Consider the following 23,605-nt stretch of genomic DNA (forward strand, 5'->3'; position numbering starts at 1 on the left):
ATAGTCATCTTCCACCTCACATTGTGTTATGGGCATTAAGAGTCTTTGTAAAAAGTATACAATGCAAATATAATTAGTCATGAAAAGGTGAGAATTCCTGTTCAGTCATAACCAATCAATAGCCAATTTAAGAATAGGATCCACTCCTGCAACCTTACTCTCATGAGTAGTGCATTGACTTCACTGGCTGGGACAACTTGGATGAACAAGGATGCAGAATGGGGCCCATAGATTAATTTGTAAATTGCTCCAAAGCCATTTAGCAAAATTTATAAAATGGAAGGTTTCACCATGTACTCTGTTATACTGTCCAACATACGAATGCTTCTACAAAAAAAGGAGGAGTTGCAGTCTAAGGTAATCATAAAAATCTGTTCATAATTTATCCATAGTAATCCAGTATTAAAGTATTCATTCTTAGACCAAATCATCTGCTGGGATAAATGGGTGAAACTTCAGTGGTGTTTCTCAGTTTGATCCAGAGACTGTAGTCTTCTGTAAAGTTTTATATTGGTGGAATGGATGTAAAGAAGAAATATTGAGTGGGTGTGGAATATAAGGAATTTTAGACAGAACTGTAGGAGCATGTTGGTTTATGTTGTTGCAAGCTATCATCTTGCTAATAACATGGAGGAGGAAATGTACACTGTGTATTGAAAAGAAGGAGATTCGGTAAAGCTTGAAGGGTCACAGAATTTCCCTGAAAAAGCAAAGGATAGTCCCTTTTCAACCAGCAGTGCGCCATTTATGAAAGTCTAGGGTACTTGCAGGGTAGACACGAAAGATCCATTTTCATCCCATTTGATTAACAATTTGGCACAATCCTAGCCTACCATGGTGTCCCTGGCAACTCTTAAATGACTATTATAAAAATATTATTTAAAGGAGTATACATTAAGGCCCGACTCAGTGACAACAGATGGACTGCAGCTATATCTGAGTGGTATCTGCGAGAACTGAAACGGCCATGCGATCGGCCTCCAAAGAGGTGGGATGGTTTCTTAACAAGGAGATATGGACAAACATGGTGAAGGATGGCCAGAGCGAGAGAAGATTGGAAGACGTGTTGTGATCGGCTCAGTCTTAACTGACGAAGGACCGACAGTCTATGCTACACTGAGCCATAATACCAGTTGAGAGGGGGTGGGTGGGTGGGGGTGTGTGTGTGAGAGAGAGAGAAGTGTTTTACAAGAGGCTAGGCCAAAGAATCAGAAATTCCTGTATACCAGAACATAAATGCTATGGTGAAAACAAATCAGTAATAGCATCTGTTCAAACTACAGAGCATGATTAGTATTTGCTCTGGAGAGAAAAAAAATCAATAAGGAATCTCATCAGACAATACAAAAGAGCAGAAATAAAGGATGCAGGTAAGGTTCTCACATGAAAGATAAATTAAGTTACTTGAAGAGAATGTGGAAAAAAATATTGATGCTCAGACTCCAATCTTGGATGCAAAGTGGAGGGATATAGAAAATCAGAAGCCACTGTTGCAATATCCTACGCTCTGTAGTAATATTATTAGTACTTGTAAAATTGTTTAACATTTTGTGATTAGCAAGTGTCCTGGAATACTACCTCTGCTGCATGAGGAATTATCTAAATTGGTGCTCTGTAAATATGAGATACTGTATACATGTCCATCAGAAAGAATCACATGGCTAGGCATGCTCCCAAGCAGAATAAGGCTAAAGTAAGATCCACAGAAGCAGATTCTCAGTAGATTGCACAGGGTGCGACAGAGAGCAGAATTTGTTTTCATACTTAGATCTCTCTATGGTTCCCTAAAGTGGAAATTTTATATATGCAATATGACTAATTTTGAGGCTCTGAGGGGAATTCCTTGCGTGAGCTCTATGAAGGAGACTAGCCTTCAGTCAGCAAGTTAGTTCATATGTCAATGTGAGGCAGCTGAGACATTATGAGTCAAAAGAGGAACAGCCCTTGAATATAGTGTGGGCGATATCTGTCTGAAATTCAGTAGTACAGAATTAGCCAGGATAAGGAAGGAAACTACCAAGGACTGAAAGATTTAGTTCTTTAGTGCTTTGCCTATTTAGCATGTTTAATGAGATTTATAGATTCCAAGGACAGAAGCGACTATTGTGATCATCCAGTCTGATCTCCTGTATAACACAGGCCATAGGAGTCCCCCAACGTAATTCCTAAAACATATCTTTTAGAAAAACTGAATGAGGAAGCAGTCACGCATGTACAGACAATATGATCATGTCACTGCAAATAGACTGATTTTCTCCTACAAAAATCCCAAGTCTGTGAAGGAAGTAGCATGAGAAGTGAAATAGGCAATTGTCATAAGTAGTATCAGTGGGCCAGAACATCTGCTCTGCTCCAGCCTAAGGCAGAAAGGTCTTCTAATGCTCTCTTAAACAGCCAGCTGAAGATTTCCCAACATGGGAGAAAACAGAGGCAGTCCAATGCCAACCATCCTCACAGTTCTTAGCATAAGTAGTATGTTGGGGTCGGTCCAGAGGACGGTATGGCCAGAAATAGCTGGCGTTGCCTCTTTGCCACAACTTCCTGTTGAAAGTTATTGCAGCTGGCCACAATTTAGAGCAGCCTCCAGGCTGTTCTAAGTTGCACTGGGGGTAGAACTAGCACCTGGCTGGCACCAGGATCAGAGGAGCACAAAAGTTGCATAAAGCTACCTTCGCCCCCTACTCTGAGTCCTGGCTAATCACATTCAGTCATATGTGAAAATCAGGGCCAATCTATCTACATAATCTCTAGTTGTCACAATTTTTTGTTAACGATTCCAGATCTGATTTCAAAGTCATATACAAATTTGTATCCTTAGGGTTCAGTCCGCTGTTGGTTGGCTGAGTCTCAAACACTCTTATGTTTACAAGCGTTATTCTGCATCGTGAGACTGCTGTGTACCTGATCTCGGCATTCTTATGAGACTTCCCTTTTTTTAGTTTTGTTTTGGGTTTTTTGCACTAAAGCAGCCTGGGAACAGCACAACTCACAGGGAACTAACTGGTGGCGGTGCTGGTATTTTAGATTGACGTAGTGTTTGCATCTGGATTTCCAGGTTAAAACCCGCCACAGATTTGAAATACTCTTGAGTAGAAATGGAGTCAAGTCAGTATATTCAGAACAGGCCCTACATTTTTGCAGAGTTTGGGAAATATTTGCATCAGACGTTTTGGTTTGTGTCATTACCAAAAAGGCTGAGCCGCAAAGCCCAGATCTCTGAGCTCTCCCAAAGAGTTAGGGGGCTCAGTTCTAGTGCTTCAGCTGAGGCCCACCCTCTGCTCATGAGATTTTTTTTTTTAATATATCAACCAAATAGCAGTGGGAATAATCTGTCTTGTTTTAGAAGTTGAGTGAGCTGTTGGTGAGTAGAGGCAGCTTCGGGGTATCACTAAACTCAGTGAAAGTGACTGTTTCTTTCAGATTTAGTGGAATTCTCTTTTCTGTCTTTACTCTGTCAGAAGTATCCATAAATTGTGGTCTCCAATGGCAACAATTTAGTGTATGCAATCAAGGGCTCATATCCTGGTGTGTTGCAGGAGCAGCCACTTTATAGACGCTATCTGGCCATGAAAGAATAACCCTAGTGGAGGGAAAACAACGAGGAGTCCTTGTGGCACCTTAGAGACTAACAAATTTATTTGGGCATAAACTTTCGTGGGCTATAACCCACTTCCCAATTTGTTAGTCTCTAAGGTTCCACAAGGACTCCTCGTTGTTTTGCTGATACAGACTAACACAGCTACCCCTCTGAAACTTAGTGGAGGGGAACATTTTGGTGGTACAGAGCTGATGTAGTGTCTCCTATGTCAATTTCCTTCCTGCTGCTGATGTAAGAGTGAGGCCTGAGAAGAGAGGTAAGGCCAGGGCATCGCTACACCAGTTGGCTGCTTTATTGAATCTTAGGGATTCTTGGCAGGTGGAAAAATTTACAGCAGCCTGAAGATTGCTCTAAATTGCACTAGGGGATTGGCCCAGCTCTTGGAGAGCCCAGGTTGGGGAAGCATTAAGGCCAACTTTGCAAACCCCCATCTGAGCTATGCTCCTTGCCTATAGCCATGGATGTGGGCAAAAATGTAGAACTGCAGTCATTTGAATTTCTATCTAGTTTCAGTAACGTTGGAGATGAAAAGGTGCCGCTCACACATCTCCTAGAGCAATTATTTCAAGCAGGTTGTCTGAACTCTGTTTTACAGCACCATATTGAGTCATATTCAGAAAGTTTTCTTAGGCTATGTCTACACTACAGAATTAGGTCGGATTTATAGAAGCCGGTTTTATAGAAACCGGTTGTATGCAGCCGATTGTGTGTGTCCTCACCTAAAATGCTCTAAGTGCATGAAGTCGGCGGACCGCGTCCACAGTACCGAGGCTAGCGTCGACTTCCGGCGCATTGCACTATGGTACCTATCCCACAGTTCCCGGAGCCTCCGGCGCCCATTGGAATTATGGGTTGAGATCGCAATGCCCGGATGATGCAAAGCAGTGCCGCGAGGGGTTCTGGGTACATTGCGTCAGGCCCCTCCCCCGCCGTCACAGCAACGGCAGACAATAGATTCGCGCCTTTTTACCTGGGTTACCTGTGCAGACAACATACCACGCCAAGCATGGAGCCCGCTCAGCTCAGCTTACCGTCACCATATCTCTTCCGGGTGCCGGCAAACGTGGGACTGCATTGCTAAACAGCAGCAGCAGCTTACTGCCTTTTGGCGGTAGACGGTGCAGCATGACTGGTAGCCTTCATTGGCGATCTGGGTGCAGGCAGCTGTGGGGCTGGCAGCCGTGGGGCTGCATTGCACCAGCCCCTTGCCTTTTGGTAGAAGATGGTTTATTACGACTGGTAACCGTCGTCGTCGTACTGCAGCGGCACCCGGGCAGACAATGATGGTTATCAGTCGTAGTATGCTATTTTCTGCCAAGTGCCCAGTATTGTCTGCTAAGCACCCAGAAGAGGCCGATGGCGATCTGGGTGCTGGCAGACATGGGGCTGGCAGACGTGGGGCTAGATTGCTACACAGCAGCAACCCCTTGCCTTTTGGGCAGTAGATAGCATATTACGATTGGTATCCATCGTTGTCGTACTGCAGTGGGTATCAGATGGTGCAATAGACCTGAAGGCTTACTGCCAAGCGCCCAGTATTTGCTGCCAAGCACCCAGAAAATGCCAAGGGCTATCAGTCATGCTGCGCCGTCGTCTTAAGATGTAAAAAATAGATTTATTCTCCATTCATTTGCTTCTCCCCTCCCTCCTGCTAAACCCAGGCTTTTGAGTTCAATCTTTGGGGGGGGGGGCATTCTGTGTGACAGTTGTTTGTGTTTCTCCCTGATGCAAAGCCACCTTTCTTGATTTTCATTCCCTGTACCTGTACGCGGTGTCACTCGCCCCTCCCTCCCTCTCTCCCTCCCTCCCTTCTTCCCCTGGTCCGTCAGATACTACTTTCGCGCCTTTTTTCAGACCAGACGCCATAGCCAGCACTGGGATCATGGAGCCCGCTCAGATCACCGCGGCAATTCTGAGCACTATGAACACCACGCGCATTGTCCTGGAAAACATGCAGAGCCTCCTGGACATGCCAAAGCCAAACCAGGACCAGCTGAGGAGGAGGCGATTGCAGCGCGGCGACGATAGTGATGAGGAAATTGACATGGACCTCTCACAAGGCACAGGCCCCAGCAATGTGGAAATCTTGGTGTTACTGGGGCAGGTTCATGCCGTGGACCGCCGATTCTGGGCCCGGGAAACAAGCACAGAGTGGTGGGACCGCATCGTGTTGCAGGTCTGGGACGATGCCCAGTGGCTGCGAAACTTTCGCATGCGTAAGGGCACTTTCATGGAACTTTGTGACTTGCTTTCCCCTGCCCTGAAGCGCCAGAATACCAGGATGAGAGCAGCCCTCACAGTGGAGAAGCGAGTGGCGATAGCCCTGTGGAAGCTTGCAACGCCAGACAGCTACCGGTCAGTCGGGAATCAATTTGGAGTGGGCAAATCTACTGTGGGGGCTGCTGTGATCCAAGTTGCCAGGGCAATGAGAGACCTGGTGATATCAAGGGTAGTGACTCTGGGAAACGTGCAGACCATAGTGGATGGCTTTGCTGCAATGGGATTCCCAAACTGTGGTGGGGCCATAGACGGAACCCATATCCCTATCTTGGCACCGGCGCACCAAGCCGCCGACTACATAAACCGCAAGGGGTACTTTTCAATGCTGCTGCAAGCCCTGGTGGATCACAAGGGACGTTTCACCGACATCAACGTGGGCTGGCCGGGAAGGGTACATGATGCTCGCGTCTTCAGGCAGTCTCTTCTGTTTCGAAAGCTGGAGGAAGGGACTTTCTTCCCGGACCAGAAAATAACCATTGGGGATGTTGAAATGCCTATCGTGATCCTTGGGGACCCAGCCTACCCCTTAATGCCATGGCTCATGAAGCCGTACACAGGCAGCCTGGACAGTAGTCAGGACCTGTTCAACTACAGGCTGAGCAAGTGCCGAATGGTGGTGGAATGTGCATTTGGCCGTTTAAAAGCGCGCTGGCGCAGCTTACTGACTCGCTCAGACCTTAGCGAAAAGAATCTCCCCATTGTTATTGCTGCTTGCTGTGCGCTCCACAATATCTGTGAAAGTAAGGGGGAGACATTTATGGCGGGGTGGGAGGTTGAGGCAAATCGCCTGGCCGCTGATTACGCGCAGCCAGACACCAGGGCGGTTAGAGGAGCACAGCAGGGCGCGGTGCGCATCAGAGAAGCGTTGAAAACCAGTTTTGTGACTGGCCAGGCTACGGAGTGAAACTTCTGTTTGTTGCTCCTTGATGAACCCTCTGCCCCTCCCCCACCACCCTGTTAACTCTACTTCCCTGCAAACCAACCACCCCACCCTCCCCTACTACCCTCCCCCCTTCGAGCACCACTTGCAGAGGCAATAAAGTCATTGTTGCTTCACATTCATGCATTCTTTATTAATTCAGCACACAACTAGGGGGATAATTGGAAAGGTAGCCCGGGATGGGTGGGGGAGGAGGGAAGGAAAAGGACACACTCCAATTTAAAACTTTAAAACTTATTGCTATGGAAATCATCTAGGGTGGAGTGAGTGGGTGGCCGAAGGCCCCCCCACCGTGTTCTTGGGCGTCTGGGTGAGGAGGCAATGGGACTTGGGGAGGAGGGCTGCTGGTTACAGAGGGGCTGTAGCGGCGTTCTCTGCTCCTGCTGCCTTTCCTGCAGCTCAACCATACGCAGGAGCATATCACTTTGATGCTCCAGCAGCCGGAGCATCGACTCTTGCTTTCTGATTACAAGTTGACGCCACCTCTCCTCTTCAGCCCGCGTTTCAGCACGCAACTTCTCCTCTTCAGCCCGCGATTCAGCACGCCACCTCTCCTCTCGCTCATATTGGGCTTTTTTAAAATCAGTCATTGACTGCCTCCACGCATTCAGCTGTGCTCTGTCAGCGTGGGAGGCAGTCTGAAGTTCAGTAAACATTTCGTCACGCGTCCTTCGCTTCCTTCTTCGAATATTCACTAGCCTCTGCGAAGGAGTAAGATTTGCAGCTGGTGGAGAAGGGAGAGGTTGTTAAAAAAGATACATTTTAGAGAACAATGGGTAGACTCTTTCACGTTAGATTTTGCTGTTCACAACATCACACAGCACATGTGCTTTCGTTACAAGGTCGCATTTTTCCTCTTATATTGAGAGTCTCCTGGTTTGGTGTGAGAGATCACTCACGCAGTGCCAGGACACAGATTTCAGCTTGCAGGCAGCCATGGTAAGACATATAGTCTTTGGGCTTTTTTAACCTTCTTAACATGTGGGGATGGTTTCAAACAGTTCTGCCCTCATTTCCCATACCAAGCACCCGTGCCATTTAAAATGGGTTTGCAATGTAAAAGGAGGGGCTGCGATTTCAGGTTTAACATGCAGCACAAACCCAACTAACTCCCCTCCCCCACACACCCAATTCTCTGGGATGGTCACTTCAACCCCCCCCCACCGCGTGGTTAACAGCGGGGTATATTTCTGTTCAGCAGAGCAGGAAGGGGCACCTCTGAATGTCCCCTTAATAAAATTGCCCCATTTTAACCAGGTGACCGTGAATGATATCACTCTCCTGAGGATAACAAAGAGAGATAAGGAATGGATGTTGTCTGCATGCCAGCAAACACCGGGACCATACGCTGCCATGCTTTGTTATGCAATGATTCCAGACTACGTGCTACTGGCCTGGCGTGGTAAAGTGTCCTACCATGGCGGACGGGATAAGGCAGCCCTCCCCAGAAACCTTTTGCAAAGGCTTTGGGAGTACATGAAGGAGAGCTTTCTGGAGATGTCCCTGGAGGATTTCCGCTCCATCCTCATACACGTTAACAGACTTTTCCAGTAGCTGTACTGGCCGCGATTGCCAGGGCAAATTAATCATTAATCATTAAACACGCTTGTTTTTAAACCATGTGTAATTTTTGCAAATGTACACTCACCAGAGGTCCCCTGTGTGCCCTCAGGGTCTTGGGTCAGTTCGGGGGTTACTGTTTCCAGGTCCAGGGTGACAAACATATCCTGGCTGTTGGGGTAACTGGTTTCTCCGCTTCCTTGCTGCTGTGAGCTATCTATGTTCTCTCCATCCTCATCTTCCTCATCCGCCGAACCCGCTTCCCCGTTTGCAGAGAGGGACTCATAGAACACGCTTGGGCTAGTGGTGGCTGCACGCCCTAGAATGGCATGCAGCTCCGCGTAGTAGCGGCATGTTTGCGGCTCTGCCCCGGACCTTCCGTTTGCGTCTCTGACTTTGTGGTAGGCTTGCCTTAGCTCCTTAATTTTCACGCGGCACTGCCGCGCGTCCCTGTTATGGCCTCTGTCCTTCATGGCCTTGGAGATCTTTTCTAATGTTTTGCCGTTTCTTTTACTGTTTCGAAGTTCGGCGAGCACTGCTTCATCTCCCCAGATGGCGATCAGATCCTGTACCTCCCGTTCGGTCCAGGCTGGAGCTCTTCTGCGATCCTGGGACTGGGACTGGGACTCCATCATGGTTACCTGTGCTGATGGGCTCTGCATGGTCACCTGTGCTCTCCACGCTGAGCAAACAGGAAATGAAATTCAAACGTTCGCGGGGCTTTTCCTGTCTACCTGGCCAGTGCATCTGAGATGAGAGTGCTGTCCAGAGCGGTCACAATGAAGCACTGTGGGATAGCTCCCGGAGGCCAGTAATGTCGAATTCCGTCCACACTAACCCAATTCCGACCCCCTAAGGCCGATTTTATCGCTAATCCCCTTGTCGAGGTGGTGTTAGGAAACCGGTTTAAAGGGCCCTTTAAGTCGACAGAAAGGGCTTCGTAGTGTAAACGTGTCCAGGCTTAAGTCGATTTAACGCGGCTAAAGTCGACCTAAACTCGTAGTGTAGACCAGGCCTTAGCAACCATAAGAGCTATTACTTTAGTGAAAGATTAATTCAGAAAAAAAAGTGCTTGGAGGCCACCAGAGAAGTATGGATACAGCATATATCGAGTACTGGCTCAATCCCACCTATGGACAAATGCTGCCTTTAGCTCACTCACACCATAGAAAGTATAAGTAGCAAATAGGATGGGCTAAATGGGATGGCTGAGGCATCTATTAATAAAGAGAATAGTTATTTGAAATGATGGAGTGGTCACCATATCTACAGATCAAAAATTAACTATTATGAGAGGGTGCCTATGATTTCCAGGTTTCTAAGTGAGGAACAGGTAGGAAAACTGGTGTTCACATGAGAGTTTCTGGTAAATAAATCCAACCTTTTGTTTGATGTCTGGGATTCTGAAGTCTAATTTTACCCACTACTTATTCCACTTGTTCTGTCTGCTGTCATATCTTTCACCATTTTTTCTCACCATCCTTCCAGTTTGTCTTTATTAACAAGCACTCCATTTCCTCCTTATCTTTATTGCTTTTTTCCCCACAGTGCTAAAAAACAAACAAAAAACACACCTCTAGTTTTCAGGATGCTGAAAACCACTACAAAGCCTCCACTTCTTGTGGGTAACTTCCACTTTGAGAATCTTTGTGGTTATCCACATCCGTTGTATATGAACTTCACCTTGTCTAGTCTAGGATTTAAGGTATAGTGTTATGTGCTAACACACATATTTTAGAAGTTTAATATATACAAGCCACTCTGCCTTTAATACATGTCTGAGTTAGAGCCTGAGGAAGTCATGTCTAGATAAAAGCAACAGAGGTGGTACCTTTAAGACTAACAGAAGTATTGGGAGCATAAGCTTTCGTGGGTAAGAACCTCACTTACCCACGAAAGCTTATGCTCCCAATACTTCTGTTAGTCTTAAAGGTGCCACAGGACCCTCTGTTGCTTTTTACAGATTCAGACTAACACGGCTACCCCTCTGATACATGTCTAGATAAGGCCTTTGTGCATGTGCGTTTGCCCCAGTCTAAACCCCGGCTTTTGGCATTAATGGTTCCATTGTAACCCTCTAGCATGCCTGCAACACATCATATTACAACACACAGGTGTTCTTCTCTCCTCCTGTGTTAATAAAAGCACTGTCCTATTACAAGTAACATTTCACTAGATTCTTCCTTTGTTTTTTCAACAAGTTTAGTACATTATAAGATATTAGAACTTTGTTTTATTTTTGACCTTTGCCTTTTGAACCAACACATACTTGCTCATACATTAGACAGCATGCAGACACAGCAATCCATGAATGTGCTTACCCTATTGTGCGCATCGTAGCGAGACCGCTGAATCTCCAGACCCCTGAAGCCTGAAAAAGGAAAAAAAGGACACAGATACATGAGACACACCCAAAGCAAAGCCCAGCTGTCTAAAAACATCCCCATGCTTTTCCATGACAAAATGGTCCCTTCTGGCCCCACCCTAGTCTGTGAGCCTCTACAACCAGGCAAGATCATTCCCACCCAAGTATCTTCACAGAAGACAAGAAGGAAACTTCTAGTTCAAATTTCAAACATAAAAAGAAACTTAACTAATTATGGAAGTGATTTAGAGAAAGAAAATAGTAATAAAGCTCCTTATCTCTTCAAGCACCTTGGCGAATGGTGTTCTTGGTACACTGCAGGCTGCTAGGCCCACAGTTGATTCAGCAGTGGTTTGATATGTGTGGGGGTTGATGAATCTCCACCAAGGCATTTGCAACATGTGAGAGTGTCAGGTCATAGAAAGGTTTCAAAGTAGCAGCTGTGTTAGTCTGTATCCGCAAAAAGAACAGGAGTACTCGTGGCACCTTAGAAAAGTGGGCTGCAGCCCACGAAAGCTTATGCTCAAATAAATTTGTTAGTCTCTAAGGTGCCACAAGTACTCCTGTTCTTTTTTTAGGTCATAGAAAGTAGTCCCTGCCCTTCATGAAGCATGTGCGGATACTGTGGTAGGCTGCCAGTAGGTGCCAAATGTGCTTTATACATCACTGACAGTATGCACCTGCTCCAGAAAGGGTCTTTGGAGCTCTGCCAGGCGTTGTGAGATAGGTGCAACTATCGAAGATCAACCAGTGGTTGCGAGAATACTGTGCGTGGAGGCACAGCACTTTTGCCACTTGTGGCAACGTGATTGCATTAGTGCAAGTTGAAGCCCTACAGTTTCTGAGTACAGACAAGGGTTTAGGAGCTTTGCATAGGAAAGAGAAAGCAAAGGCTTGGGCAACAGTAGAAAACACACCAATGAAGCTGAAGGTCTCCTCTCTAAAGAAAGGCCATTACTGATATGTCTTTAAACACATTAATCCAAGAGGGCTTTTAAGAGTGCAGGAACTATTCAACATTCAGACTTTACTGTTGTTCCTGGGAGGCTTTTTTTATGCGTAACGTCACTTTTCACACCCACATTGAACAACACTCACAAGTATGCCTTCAGTATTTAGCTACCAGTTTCATGTGTCAAGTTTCGATATGTTAGGTGGTTGACTGTCTTTCTATTCATCCTCTCTGTTTTGAAGAACCAGTTGCCTGATTTCATCTGGACACACGTGTAAATGTAAGCAGAGATAGAGAGGCCAACAGAAACAGATGTTAAGTGGTTCTTTTGTCAATTAACCCCCCTTTCTCCTTACGTGCACACACAAATAATCAAATTCAAACTTGGTACAAATAAGGACAGATCCTATTAAAGTCTCAACACATTGGCCCATTTTGGCAGTGAAGCAAGCCACATTTTTCTAGCTAGAACAAAAGGCAAATGCACCACTGTCAATACTAAAGTGCTAGTGCTTTATGTAGTGGAATATTTTGAAAGACATGGACATGGCTTATTCTGTGACATCTGATTTATTAATAGAAAAGAAAAAAAATAATTTCCCTTTGGCTGCTTCAGTGAACATCTTTTCATAAGTAAATAAATAAATAAATGCTATTTTATTATTGTACAGACTACAATAAAACAGAAGATCTGTTAAAAAGAAAATTCCCTGATATATCCTCCATTTGGAGCATCTGTTTAATTGTACAACTGGCAATGCTTCAATGAACTACAGAAAGTACATTTTACAGGGTTTCTACCCTAAAAGATGAAGTTCATGAGCTTAATGTATTTTATTGGCAAGCGTGCGTGCTAGAAATATATAGAAAGCTAGAAATTCTTTACAGATGGCAAAGCTGGGGTGAAGGTGTGCGTTGCATTCAGTCTTCCTACAATGGTGTCTTAAGGGAGTTTGCTCTTTTGACTTTAAATAACTTGCATGGTATGCCGTGACAAAGTGCATTCCCACATCCTGTTTCTTGATAGAATTAAGAATGTGGTCTTCCATTAAAACCTTACTTTAGTCCCAGGGAAGACACTTCTGAAAGTGCAGTCATACTAAAGGTTATGTCTATATTGCAAACAAAGGTGTAATTGTAGTGTGGGTAGGCATACCCCTACTAGCTTTAATCTAGCTAGCACAGGCAATGAGAATAGTGTCGACGGGCTAGCCTCCTGAGTACGAGATGGCCGGGGCATCAAGGTACATAGTTGAGTTGCTAGCCTGTGCCTCCTTGTCTACACTACCGTTGTCACCAGTGCTAACTAGACGAAAGCTAGCATGGAGATGCATGCTGCAATCACACACCTTCACTTCCAGTCTAGCCATATGCTAGGTCAGGCCAAGTTAATGAAAACTACTTCCTAAACAGCTGCCCATGATAGTATTAAGGTTTAACCCACTACCTTGGTGTTGGCTTATTCCATGGACGCCTCTATCAAGGTATATTCTCATGTAATGCTATGTGGTTCAGAAATGCCAAATATGCTTTATGCCAGAGACAGTAAAATCCAAGAGCAATCTTTAACTTCCACAGATAGCAGGCAAAAAACAAACAAAAAATCTTATACTACTCAGACAGAAAAAAGAACATATTATTTATTTGTATTACAGTAACACTTAGGATCCTAATCATGGCCTAAGACCCCATTGTGGTGGGCACTGTACAAACACAGAATAAAGACAGTCCTTGCCCCAAAGAGTGAATAATCTTGTAGCACAGGCTGCATCTGCTAGCATGGGGATGATGTTCTGTAGGAAAATAAAAGCTCCATTGGTCATTGACAGAAGAGATCTTTTGCCATACGATTGAACAGCTCTGATTTCACTAAGTAGAAATCAGTGGTGATGCAAACACTATCCAATTTATTACAATAGCACAATGATAAATATTTCAGTGAATGTATATTCATTCTCACTCAGAAGGTGATATGTAATATGGTTCAGTAGTTCATTTTGCAAGGGGAAAATAAATAAAGAAAACTCAGCATAATTTGGACCTCCTTTTTCCCCCAAGAAGACCCAGTTTTGCATCCCCTTTAATAGATGATATGCAAGTGAGTAGCATATGGGGGGGGGTGGGGTGTGTGAAAGATCAGTGAATGACGAATCTGTTCAACATAAGCCTTTCTACTGTGATACATTGATTTCAATGTAATCTTAATGAAACTTGCATTTCTGATGCCAATACTCCCCACCAAACTGAAAAACTGATAATTATGCTCCCTCTAATTCTTGCTAACTGAAAAATCTACAAGTAACACCCCCATCACAAAAAAATAAAATAAAAGATAGACACACCCTTGTGGCCAAAATAAGAAGTGCCACAAAGAATATGTGCATCTGATCAGTTTGGGTTTTTTTTTAACCTTCTACATAAATAACATTGTTTTTACTTTGAGAGAATCTTCTGAGATGTGGAATTGCACTTTAAAAACAGAAAACTGGAAACGCCAAATGTTAAAAGATTTCAGGGGAATGCTACCCTTATAAACGTTAAACAGATCTTACCTTCATTTCCAAGGATGCCAATGCCTTGATTTTCTTTTACAGCATGTGATTTTAGGATGCTTAATGAAAGAGGAAGGATTTATAGCTTTAGTGTTATGGTATAAACCATTATAGCTATTGTATCGTATACAAGTTTTTAAAAAATCAGATACCAGAAGTGGTCAGTGTTAATATACAGTATTATTTATCTTAAAGTAATACAATTTAAGGGTAATTTGTACAGCTATCATGACAAAATTAGTAACTTTCCACACACAGAATACACTGAGACTGCTAAAAGTGCGAGAAAATAGTTCAGGGGATATTATAGTTTGCCTGGGAATTAGAGGGCATATGTTCCATTCCCAACTAACTTTTGGGTTGATTTTGTTTTTTCTAATTAACTAAAAGCCTTTTAGAATTCCTTTATATTGTGATTGTGTCACAATAAGAGTATATGGTAAACTCTGATGCTCTAGGGGGGAAATTGGCTCCATTAGTTTTCTGTCATAGTTACATGATGATTAGATCATTTCTCAGATTACCATTAGTGCATTTTCAGTGGCTTTTTCATCAGATCCAGATTCTATGGGAAAGCCTGAGTTTATGGTATAGTTAATATTTCCCAAGGGTACATTAACAGTAGCAGATCCCACTGTAACTAGAATATTTACTATCTTCCAGTAAATACAGAATACTTGTTCCTGAATACTGTAATATTTTTCATCTTCACAGAGAAAAAATCCCCACCGGAGTTTGATTCCAGGATCCTGAGCACCAGAGCACAGATCACTACCATTTGAGTTAATGAGCAACCCAGTTAGGTGGCAGCAGTAGTAAGCTTTTATCCTACCAGAGGGGAATGCAACATGAACTTCACAACAAAAAAATGGCCATACTGGGTCAGACCAAAACTCCAGCTAGCCCAGTATCCTGTCTTCTGACAGTGGCCAATGCCAGGTGCCCCAGCGGGAATGAACAGAACAGGTAATCATCAAGTGATCCATCCCTGTCATCCATTCCCAGCTTTTGGCAAACAGAGGCTAGGGACACCATCCCTGCCCATCCTGGCTAATAGCCATTGATGGACCTATCCTCCATGAACTTATCTAGTTCTCTTTTGAACCCTGTTATAGTCTTGGCCTTCACAGCATCCTCTGGCAAAGAGTTCCACAGGTTGACTGTGTGTTGTGTAAAGAAATACTTCTTTTTGTTTGTTTTAAACCTGCTGCCTATTAATTTAATTTGGTGACTCCTAGTTCTTGTGTTATGAGAAGTAGTAAACAACACTTTCTTATCTATTTTCTCTACACCAGTCATGATTTTATAGACCTCTATCATATCCCCCCTTAGTCGTCTCTTTTCCAAACTGAAAAATCCCAATTTTATTAATCTCTCCTCATAAGGAAGCTGTTTTATACCCCTAATCATTTTTGTTGCCCTTTTCTGAATCTTTTCCAATTCCAATATATTTTGAGAGGGGGCAACCACATTTGCACACAGTATTCAAGATGTGGGCATACCGTGGATTTACATAGAGGCAATATGATATTCTCTGTCTTATTATCTATCCCTTTCTTAATGATTCCCAACATTCTGTTAGCTTTTTCAGAGAAATATCCACAATGACTCCAAGATCGCTTTCTTGAGTGGTAACAGCTAATTCAGACCACATCACTTTGTATGTATAGTTGGGATTATGTTTTCCAATGTGCATTACTTTGCATTTATTAACATTGAATTTCATCTGCCATTTTGTTGCCCAGTCACCCAGTTTTGTGAGATCCCTTTGTAGCTCTTTGCAGTCTGCTTTGGATTTAAGTATCTTGAGTAGTTTTGTATGATCTGCAAATTTTTCCACCTCACTGTTTACCCCTTTTTCCAGATCATTTATGAATATGTTGAATAGTACTTGTTCCAGTACAGACGGCTGTGGGACACCACTATTTACCTCTCTCCATTCTGAAAACTGGCCATTTATTCCTACCCTTTGTTTCCTGTCTTTTAATCAGTTAAAGCCATATTGACTCTTCCCCAACAAATTATGTTCATGTATGTGTCTGACAATTCTGTTCTTTACTATAGTTTCAACCAGTTTGCCCGATACTGAAGTCAGGCTTACCGGCCTGTAATTGCCGGGATCACCTCTGGAGTCCTTTTTAAAAATTGGCATCACATTAGCTATCCTCCAGTCATTTGGTACAGAAACTGATTTAAATGATAGGTTACAAACCACAGTTAGTAGTTCTGCAATTTCACATTTGTGTTCCTTCAGAACTCTTGGGAGAATACCATCTGGTCCTGGTGACCAGATGTTTTACAATTACCCTTTACAAACATTCAGTAACTTGGCTAGTTTTTATTAACTGTTATTTTAAAATGATAGAGACAAATTTGTCTGTTACACTCATGCAACCCAATTTAGTTCTTTGGGGTTGCAGACTTATTACAGAGTAGATCTTGGCCCTTTTATCGACCTTCAGCATGTGAAACTCCCTCTTAAACTGTTAGCCTCTGAAATTATGTGGAATGGAATTAACTGTGGTGCTTAGATTGTCTTAAATAAAGCAGGGCAAATGGGATATTTGCCAAGTTATTATGAGGTCACAGACTTGGTTTGGAAGGGTTATAACCCTAATATCTGGGCTTATTTATCTCAGTCACCTATCTATGAAGGTGATATCACTGCCCTAAGATCTAGGCTTATTAAATTTTGTTTCTTCCTAAATCCCAATATCATATAAATATGTAGGAGTAAAAAAATATATATAAAAACCTCATTTGCACTGTAGTTCCATACAATTAGTTTTGTCATTTCAAATCAGCATATATTGCTATACATGCTGTCTTTTAAATTAATCTCTGTGATTCAAGATATTTCTAACTCTCACCTTTAAACCTTTGAGATAAAGTGACATTGTTTCACTGTTAATGTGATGAAATGAAACACTATTGGAAATCTCACAGGTCTGTTACTTTTTCAAATGTTTTAAAAAGGCAATTGTTATGATTTTACAGAAAATCACGAATGCATCACTAACCCCCTTTGATACACTATGAAAAACTCCAAGGCTTTGTTAGATGAAGAATAAAAATGCCTTTGGATAAAAATTCATTATGTATAGATTTCATTCATTCATTTATTTAACTTACACTTTCAAGGTTTAAAAAGAACAAAAATCTTCTTAGGGCAATCATTTAAATACCTAATGCCAAAAGGGATAAATAATTTATCTCTGTCAGCAGAGTTGGAATGATACAAGCAATCACATCTGCCAATTGATTTCATGGCCATAGTAACCCGAACATAGTTAACCTAAATTTTGTTTAGTATCTTTAGCACTAGAGAAATTAAGCAAAATAAAATACATTTCCCCCCCCACCACCTCATCCCAGGTGGCTCTCTGTTCAGATCACAGTTTTTTAAGTCTATATTGATGCCTTTTCTATGCAAATTTAACAGAATACTGTAAGATCTTCAGAATCTCTCCAGAGAGTTCTTCACAAGTTATCCTACTTCAATCAGCATCTTAATGATCTCCCCCCAAACCTGGATTTCAGATGACTGAAGCAAACAGTTACCTTCAAAAATAGCACCAATGTGGGAAAAATTAGATCTGTATCATCAATGATCACTATGGACAGCAGGGCCAATTTTCTCCTCTCACACTAGAGTAAATTTGGGTTCAACTCCATTGTCAATTGAGTTACAATGGGTAAGAGTGGTGTAACAAAGTAATCTGTGCAACCCCCGTTGTATTCTTCTCACCCAAGAGATTGGGGTAAGACAGAAATAATGTAGTGGAAATATGGTGAGCCCCAAGCATTCATGATTCATGAACCCCCCAAAAATCATGAGATTATTTTTAAAAATCTCATGATTGTTAAGACAATACATTTTGGATTAATTTTATTTGCCTTCTGGTTCTTGAGACTTTAGGGTTTGTGTTTTCAGGCTTTTCTCCAAAATTATGAGGGCTAGGAACTTTCATTAAAAAAAAAAAAAAAGTTGAGATTCTCTTATAATGCATGACTCCAGGAGCTGGAGCTTTAAGAAAAACACCAAATATCAGAGTTGGCCCAGAGATCCCCTAACTTCTGAGAAGGCACCCTGTTCTTATGCTGGGTTCCTCTAGGGATCTACAGAGGAAAACTGAAGAGAGAAGAATTTATCCCAGTGCAAGCAGCTGAGGAGCCAGCTGTAGAGAACCTGAAGAGACGGAGGACAGACACAAGTGTGCACATGAGGGGTGTGCATTCTGGCACTCCCTCCTAACCGTATGAGCACTAGTATAGCTTTTCCAACTCTGGTGATTTTACCATCTGTCTCACCATACATAACCCCTCCCTCTTCCCAGCAGGCCCTGCTTCCATCCTGCCATATCTAGCTCCCTGCGGAATTACAAATCCCACAATGGCCGTCTTCAAAGGGATGGCACTTGGAACAGGGATGTGCAGATCCAGACTTGCCCTTAAAAGGACACCCTGGGACTCCTCACAAACTATTACAATTTAACACTATAGAAAAATGCAAATAGAGTTCAGTATTACAAACCCCACGCATTCAAAAATGAGTCAGGCCTCAAACAATTATCAAGAGATGGGCTTAAAAATGTGCAATCCGTTCATGTTTTGTTGCAGAGAAAAGCTCAAAACCATGAACTGAGTGCACCCCAAAGGTCCAGTAACCCTCAAGGCAAATTAAAAGAAAAGCAACTTTGGCTTAAACACAGGGAAATATGGGGTGCAGAATGGAGGAGGGATTGGGAAGAGGTGTGCAGAGGAATGCAGACAGATTCAAGTGGCTGGGGGAATTTGGAGCATATAGTACAGCTGCTCTGTGCTTCTCTGGTGATACGAAGCAACTGTAAATCTAGTTTAACTGGCCAGTAAGCTCAGGCTGCTTCGTGCTGCTCCAGAGTGGGGAAAAGAACCCGTGTGTACAGGTTAACATGGCCATAAAAGTTAAATTTAAAAATATGGAAGGTTGACACTTCATCTCTCAAAGTCCTTAGAAACATCAGATAGTAACTACAATGTGCATGCCACCCCCATGCTCCCTCTTGCAGCCAGGTCACATGCTGCGGATGCATCTTGCCTTAATCTTCCCAACTGGGTCAGCAACATTCTCTTTGGGATTCTTGTTTACCGTTCAAGTACGCAGCGGCGGCGCCAGGCACCAGCACTCCAAGCGCGTGCCTGGGGCGGCAAGCCGTGGGGGGCAGCCTGCCGGTCGCTGTGGGGGCGGCAGTCAGGCAGCCTTCAGTGGCATGCCTGCGGGAGGTCTGCCGGTCCTGTGGATTCGGTGGCAATTCGGCGGCGTGTATGCCGAATCCGCGGGACCGGGGACCTCCCGCAGGCATGCCGCAAAAGACAGCCTGCCTGCCGTGCTTGGGGCGGCAAAAAAGCTAGAGCCGCCCCTGCATGTACGACATTTTCAATTAAAAATTGAAACATGCCACGGAAATTCCTAGACAAAAGATGTTCAAATGGAGTTAAGATTGACAGTACATATCAGCAATTTAAGAGTAACTACACTACAGATATATTGCAGTTATCCCAGAAGCAAGTATTATAAACCCAGGAGATTCAAAGTTAAACTTAAAAGAAATCCAAGCATGTTACAGTATGAAAATACAGGTAAGGAATTCTACCACCCTTCACTTTGCCCTGTCGTGACGAGGGGGGGAAATAAGAAAAAGTCTAATGGGTCTTTACAAATCGGATTAATCTAATGTGAGAACAGAAACAGTAAAACGCCTTAATCATAATCACGTAGTTATTGCATGGTGTCACTACAAGACAGTGCAATGGTTGTTCAGATGTTCCTACCTTAACACCATTCTATTCTTTCAGTATTATAAATGTAAAGTTCCCTAAATTATTGCCCTCACTTTTCCAATTTGAATGTGAGCCCAGCAATTCAATCTGCTTTCCCATGTCTTGTAAAGGTTATTTCTATTATGGTAGTGCTAGGGGCTGTACACATCGTAAGAGACAATCTTTGCCCTGATGAGTTTTCAATCTAAGCTCCTGATTCCATCAACACTTGCCTGCATGCTTAACTTCAGTGCCATTGACTTAAATGGCACTATAAAGGTAGGCATGCTCCTCAGTGTTTGCAGGATCAGGTCCTAAATATTTAAGGCATCATGTGGGAAGAGAAAGAACCACAGAGGTGAAGGGACTTGCCCAAGGTCTCAGGACAGGTTAGCAGTGTTAGCAGGTTACCAGTTCAGTGCCCTATCCCCTAGACCACATTCTGACTCAGTCTGTTCCGCTTCCATCACCTTTAAGCTTTAGCATTTCAATGTACTCCTGTTTTGAAGGCCCCTCCACACACATATATATATATATTAGGAACTGTGACTCATAGCTATCTCTTGTTACTGGTACTTTGGCTCCCTCACGTTCCTTCCATATCACCAAGAATTTCATATCTATTTCCAGGGATATCAGGTAGTGCATTGTATGTGGAGAATGCCCCCACTTGAACTGTGTACTGTACATTGGGGAAAATGAGACATTGTCTCAGAAACTCGCAACACTTTGCTGTTGTGCAAACTTTGTTCAATGATTCATGTGACCTTTATTATGTACCCTATAGCAGAGATGATTTCAGAGCAATTGTTATATAAAATTGCAGAAACAAACATGCTATTCATCTAGTATCACATTAGCCCAATTTAAAAGGGTAGATTGTTCCTTCAGCAGATTTTTCTATTCCGTTCTGGTTTGTTTCTCCATAAGGCATTGAAAGCAGAGGAAGATAGTTTGGCAGGACATTCTACATTCAGAGAGTGGGTGATGGACATTCCCAGGATTGATCTGTTCTCTTGTATAGGGAGAGAAATGTCCACTGAAGAATCTGACTTGCACTTGCAATCCATTCGGGGTGCTAAGACTTGGGTCTGGATCTTATTCATGGGGGCCACAGATTGTGTTTTAAAGGGAGACTGAGCAAAGGGTAGAGAGGAAACTTAGCAATAAACAAGTCCATACTAATTATGCTCTACAGTTTACTGCTAATTTTTAGGGGGGGGAGGGGGAACACAATGGTATTTGGGATTTATAAGGAAGCATCTATCTGTTTTTAATTTATCTTTCATCATACCATCGAGGTCCCTAACAGATGAAGTAGGGAAGAAGGAGTCTGTGACACAGGTTTTGTCTAGATGATGAAAAGAGGTGCTTGTGGAAACTGAGTCAGCAAACTCAAGTTAGCTAATGAGATTTGAAACACCCCTTGGCATCACATGCATCACAAAATAGCACCTTAAAATGGTATTAGCTGGTCCCATAGTACTAGCTGACCACAAGGAAACAATTTTAATTTTGTTAAATTATTGTCTACACTGGGTGTTAAATGATTTGAACCACAACTCAATTTTAAAGCATCTTTGTTCCCTGCCAGCAAGATCCAAAGGGAACTAAATGCTTTGTACTTCCTTAATGGTTTGTCTACACTTGAATTAAGGTAGGGTGTGAATTTAGAGCACAACAGCTATTTGGAATAACTGTGTGGACACTATTTTTCCATAGTATCAGTGCCCGCACATGGAGCTATTCAGGAATAACAAGAAAATATTCCTGAGTAACTCCAATTTAAGCCCTAATCTTAAACCACTTCCCAAGTAGAACCAGCAACATCAGCTGCTTTTGAGCAGGAACATTTGTGGGCTGAAGGGTCACTATTAGGAGAAGGCACTTAATAGGCCATATTATTATTCATTTGTATTACAATAGTCCCTAGAGACCAACCCAGCATGGAGGCCCATTGTGCTAGGAACTGTACCAACACAGAGCAGCAACAAATTCCTACCCCAGAGAGTTTACAATCTAAACACAAACTGAAAATACCATATTTTTAAAGGGCAGGTTTTTTGGCCTTGTGGGAACACCACTTCCAGGGCACCCTCTCAAGGCACAGGGGGGCCATGCAGCCCCTTCCCTCAATAACTTTCCACACTATAAAGTATTTAAAACAAAACTCTCCTTCTGGGGTCTAGTTTATGACAGCCTGTCCACACAGTTCTCAGTGGTCTTCCAGGCCCAAATCCTTCCTTCTTGGCTAAGGCATTACATTGCCCTTCTTCTGGGTTTGGGCTGGGCTTCTCCCTGCTCCCTTTAAATTGCCCTCTGGCCATTCCACCCAGGCTAGTAACAAAACATTTCAAAAAACAGAACTCAAAATAAAACCTTCATAACAATAATCCTTCCTCTGAGGCATCTCCACCAGGTACAGCTTTTCTCGATGGCTTGGAGACCCAGGCACAGCCCTCTAGGGCAGTGGTTTTCAACCTGGGTGCAGCTTATAGTCCAATCAGCACACAGCTGTGGCCCATGTGACATCCTCAGGGCCATATGGGTAGTATATATATTGTGTGGATGCAGCCCCCGTAACACAGAATGCTGCATATGTGGCCCACAATGGTAAATCTGTTGAGAACCACTGCTCTAGTGGCTCCCCTAGTGTCTCAGGGACTCCTGCAGACACCTGCTCCCTACCAAGGATCGATGGCCTCAGCTGGCTAGCATCTTTCCTTCTCTCTCCAGAGGCCTGATGGGCTCAGGCGACCTTTTACATTTCCCCCCATCTGGGGAGGAGACTTGGCTGCATCCCATCTCCCTTCAAAGGGCCAGCCCCCCTGTGACAAGCCTTAAAATGGGGAAGGCCCATTTCCCCCTTTTCCATAACTCAGAAACGGTGGATAATTTCCCAACATTATATTCACCTCTGGGCTACGCCCAGGCATGGGCAGCGCTAACCCCCGAGGAAAACTGCTCAGACTCAGATGAGCCTGTGGCATAACCTGAAGTAGTGGAACCTCCATACCCCCACTACAATTCATGAAATAAATCTAATAAAGGGAGACAGGAGAGCAGTAGGTCAAGAGAAGAAGACAGAGCATTTGAGGTTGCTGCTGGGACAGGTAGATTTGGAAAAGGAGGCAGCAGCTGCTGGGATAGGTGGAGGTCTGGGTGGAAAGCTACTGCTGGAAGAAGGGGTGCTGGTGCTAGAAAGGGTGAGGTGAGTACTGCTAAAGCTATTGGAATGGGGCGGGAGAGGAAGGGATGGTGCTATCTGGAGCTGAGGCGGGGAGAGAAGATGCTGGCGGGTGCTGGCCAGGGACTGGGGAGGGTGCCAGAAGTGGGTGCTGGCTGGGAAGGGTGCCAGGGCAGATGCTGGCTGGGGACTGCAGCGGGTGCCCGGAGTGGGTGCTGAGTGGGGTGGGTGCCCGGGGTGGGTACTGGCTGGGGACTAGGGAGGGTGCCCGGGGCGGGTGCTGGCCAGGGGCTGGGGAGTGTGCCAGGGGCGGGTGCTGGCTGGGGACTAGGGAGGGAGCCAAGGGTGGGTGCTGGCCGAGGAGGGTGCCAG

The 23,605-nt window shown here is 43.9% G+C and overlaps 1 protein-coding gene across 2 annotated transcripts in view; it reads right to left on the reverse strand.

Annotated features, from left to right (window-relative positions):
- The window catches only part of LRCH2 (leucine rich repeats and calponin homology domain containing 2), an 82,626-nt gene extending 71,889 nt beyond the window's left edge, over positions 1–10,737 (reverse strand). Inside the window, exon 1 of one of the 2 annotated variants that reach the window (XM_029911860.1) lies at positions 10,700–10,737. The gene's annotated coding sequence lies outside the window, so the exon portion shown is untranslated. The remainder of the gene's footprint in view (positions 1–10,699) is intronic. The other variant, XM_029911861.1, reaches the window with a different exon arrangement.
- Between the last annotated feature and the right edge of the window lie 12,868 nt (positions 10,738–23,605).

The sequence above is a fragment of the Terrapene carolina genome, unplaced genomic scaffold (assembly GCF_002925995.2).
Source record: "Terrapene carolina triunguis isolate 2854851 unplaced genomic scaffold, T_m_triunguis-2.0 Scaffold131, whole genome shotgun sequence".
NCBI lineage: Eukaryota > Metazoa > Chordata > Testudines > Emydidae > Terrapene > Terrapene triunguis.